This window comes from Eleginops maclovinus, chromosome 18 (genome assembly GCF_036324505.1).
Source record: "Eleginops maclovinus isolate JMC-PN-2008 ecotype Puerto Natales chromosome 18, JC_Emac_rtc_rv5, whole genome shotgun sequence".
Taxonomy (NCBI): domain Eukaryota; kingdom Metazoa; phylum Chordata; class Actinopteri; order Perciformes; family Eleginopidae; genus Eleginops; species Eleginops maclovinus.
The window spans coordinates 20,507,338-20,511,647 of record NC_086366.1 but is presented as its reverse complement, the minus strand read 5'-3'; positions in this window follow the sequence as shown (position 1 = coordinate 20,511,647).

Sequence of the window (4,310 nt, the reverse complement as noted above, 5' to 3'; positions counted from 1 at the left end):
AAGAAGTTTCCACTTATGTTCACTTCTGTCTAAATCCTGCGCTAGATTTCTGTGATGTGTATAAGTAACTTTAGAGCTGCAGCTAAGTATGATTTTCCAGCTCAAAGTACCTCACTTGTCTGTTGAATAAATTATGGGTAATTTGCCAAGATGAAGACAGTTGAGGTCAAATGGTTATATCGCTCCAACAACATTTTTCTTCGTGTTCATAATTTGATTGTGTTTGAAACTAACTTTTTAGTTCCATAGAAAAAGTTTAGTTAGCAGTGAATCAATTCAAAAGAGGTGCTTAGGCAACTAATATATATTTTTTAAAGTCCTAAATTCATTGTATCTAATTGTTCCTTCATAATATTGATAAGTGTTTTTATTAAATGTATCAAAGTGTATGATTTATGTAAGATTTGTTTGTGTTTATACATCATTTCTTAACCAGATCCCTTTTCCCCCTCGTATTCATGTCCTGTAAAACCACTCCATTTAATCTCAATGAGGGAGACAAATGAAAACCCTATGTTATGGTGTTTCAATGAAACCTCTACTTCCAGTGTGATAATCACTGGACCTAATCTACCCAATTTAACATTACCTTAAATCACCTCCAATCCGGAGCTCATCCAAGAAACCAAGCTGGCCGTGTGCTGCAGAGAATTGGTCACATGGGTATTCAGGTGTGCCAACAACCCCGATCCTAAGACAAACAAGACTGTGGAGATTAGAATGACCTCCACCGAAACCAAAATTCTCGTCTCCCTCTGGTAATCAGAAATATTTAATATATAAAGAGTAAATTAAATACATTGAAGCCCCTCAGATACAGTTTGACTGAAGGAAGATGTTCCTGTCCAAACAGCTGAAACACTTTGCAGCAAATTGTCCAAATCCTTATAAAAGAAACTCAGCATCCATCTCTGCCTCCTTCTTTTCTGAGCAGTTTCTCATTTTCGGCATCTGCTGGCTGCCCTCCACCAAAGACCTGCATTATTTTTTAAAGTAAGGGCAAGAGGAGAACATGATTGTTGCTGACTCTGCCCATCTGGGGAAACCACCTGTTTGAGATACCGCTCCTGTGCATCAATGCCTGAACCTGCTGCCACGGCAACCACATTCCCCAATTACAATTACGCTCTTACTGAACACACAAACACATCTGCACACTAGGTTATCTAAGCTATGTCTCAATGTCAGCCACTGATGCATCATTGTCTCTTTGTGTTTGACATTTACTCAAGTACTGTACTTAAGTACACATTTGAGGTACTTGTACTTTAACTGAGTATTTTCATTTCATAGTTATTTATACAGGAAGCAAATGTTGTACTTTTTACTCTACATTTCATTATTTTACAGATTTGTTCTCTAGTTACTTTATAAAATCAGATATTGACACATAATACTTAGGAAACATTTTAAAATTATGATTATTTGCTATAGATTAAACCATTCAACATTATATTTAGGGACTAAAACCACGAGTGAGTTAACAGAAAATGAAGTGGAATTAAGTGAGTACTATTACTCCCAATACTTTGAGTACATTTTCCTCATCGTACGTAAATAATTTTACTTAAGTACCATTCTCAATGCTGTACTTTTACTTGAAATTTAAGATTTTGACAGTACGGTACGGTATTAGTACTTTTACTCTGAATATCTGAATATATTTTCCATAAATGTAACTAACAATGATCGTATTTTTGTGTTATTCCATTTCATTGAGTCCTGTATTTTACATGCACTGTGTCGAGTTTCATCCTTTTGTACTAAGCATGTTATGTTTTGTATGCATAGATAGGTTGACAACCTTTTCTGCAGGTATTTTTGTTAGGATGCATGATGAATTACACAATTTCGACAAACAAATGTGAGAACATGTGATACGTTTGTACAAGAACACAAAGGTTAAAACACAGGCTATTTTCTGTTGAGTACACGCCGTTCTCAGATGTGCTCTGTTTCCACTCTGGAATCGCTGGTGGAGATTGCAGGTGAGGGTCTTGACTTCCTACATTGCTACACACAATGGCACTGGTAGTGTTTGTCACCATGGAAACCATTAGTTTCTTGGCAACATTCCTATCATCTGGGGCCGGCTCAAACCTAATGATGGGATTTCAGCAGTGGGCTGAAAAAGAGGAATGTTTTGCGCGCAAAGTGTCGGCAAAGGGCTTCAGCAGTGTGAAAAACGCACATATGTGAGGGTGGGGGAATAATGATGAGGTACAGAAAACTTTTTCTTCCTTCATAACGACTCTGCGCAGGCTCCTCACAGCTGCTGACAGGTGGCTTTGTGAGAATGGAAAGCAGACATTTAGGCTTCAATCCCGTCATGGGGAAATGAAAAGTGTGAGAGGGCTATGCACCTCAATCTATACATGTCAACCTAAAAAATGTGTGTTATAGTAAAGACCCAAACGGTTTACCAATATTATTCATTCACACACTCATACTGACCTCTGCAACACACAGACTGATTCCTTTTTTTATTACAGATATTTGTATTGGCACTGCGTTTTTAGTAAAAGACATTACACAAATGTACAACCCCCAAAGAAGAAGAAATACAAAATAAAAATACAATAAAGTTCATTTAAAAAAGTGATACCTACTTCAAGCTTACAATTTACATATATATATATATATATATATATATATATATATTAATATACAATGTACTACAAAATGAAAATCTACGTAAATTCTGTATAAACTAATGACCAGGATGTATTATAGTAGGGACACCATACATACATTTCTTCTGATAAAGGTTTAAAATGTTGTTTTGTCATTGTTTGTTTGTTTGTTTGTATTGAAAACATGAGTGGGGATGTAATATAACTTAATGACAACCAATTTACTAATTCTGTTGTTCTATTATATATATATATATATCCTTTTGAAAAAATGTTTTCCCATTAAGTGTTTTTTGGTGCTAATTAATTTCTTGGTGTCATGTTGATATATTGAATGTAATGCTATTATACCCCCACTCAAAAAAACAAAAAAAAGATCATACTTAAATGAATAACATACAGAAATACACATGCACAGATGTTGACATAAACAAAAACATCAATTATTAACAATGATGTAAGTGGACATGTGAAATTGTTAAAAGGTTTAAACATTACGTTACAAAGCTAGTAGATAAGAAGCTACACCACATTCAATCATATCTTGCCTAATAATTGACAATACTAATTCCATTTGTAAGAGACTGCCCAGCCTAAATAGATACGGGCTGATACTCCCAAATACCCCCATATCAATCTATGCAGATATTGTATGCCCTTTAGATTGAATGATTTGTCATCATCATTATTAATATACAATTATTTCTGATTTTCAATCTCTTGATGGAAAGTCCTCTCTCAAAAACATCTCCCTGCTTATTTCTTCCCTGTAGCGCCATCACATTCCCTGAGGGTAAACCAATTTACATTCCTGTTTTGCTCTTCAGATCCATGCCAGTTTCCATGACAACATAGTTTCACTTTCTCATCTTCTCTATCTCCCTCCACTCCGGTTCTCTCGTTCCCCACTGCTCCTTTCTTATGTTCACTTGACCTTCCTCCAATGTATCATTTTCCTCCTCTCCATATACCTGGAATCCAAATTCCTCCTCTCGTTTCCTCACCTAATTGAGCCTATATACCAGCAGAGGAAAATGGGCTAAGATGAAAAAATATTTCAGAGGGAGGTGTCACAGCATATTTTTTCTGCATTTTCATCATGAAATACAAATGCAGCATAGTCTGTCTGTAGGCTGTTTTATTCACATGTAAATATCCCCAGGCTGTTCTATTTGGCAGGAGTGACTCTTTGTTTGGCAATAGGCGTGTCTTTACAATCACAAATAAAAGGGAAAACGAATGAGAAAAAAACAAGGTGCCTCTGTTCAATCATGATCTTCATCCTTTAATTTAGCTATTCAAACAAAGGAAAAAAAGGCTTTTCTGAGCCTTATTCTGATCTGGCATATAATGCACAAGCCTACCCAATGGAATTATTAAAATCTCTATTTAATTACTCAATGATTAAAAATGTCTGATGTCAACAGGTGTGATGGGGCTTCCTCGGCTGATTAATGCCGGCCAGTCCTTGTCTGGAAGGAGAAGGTCGTGGAGACAGTGGTTGGTCTCCTGCACGACTCTCACGTGTGCCTGATCTGCTGCATGTATGCAGGTCAGGGAGTCTCAGCACGTCACCTCTATGGTTTGTAATTATTTCCACTGCTCCATTCCCACCCGTAGCCACTGCAGATTTGTGTTATATTCCACTCCCTTTCTGTATAAATCATTACAGCTCCC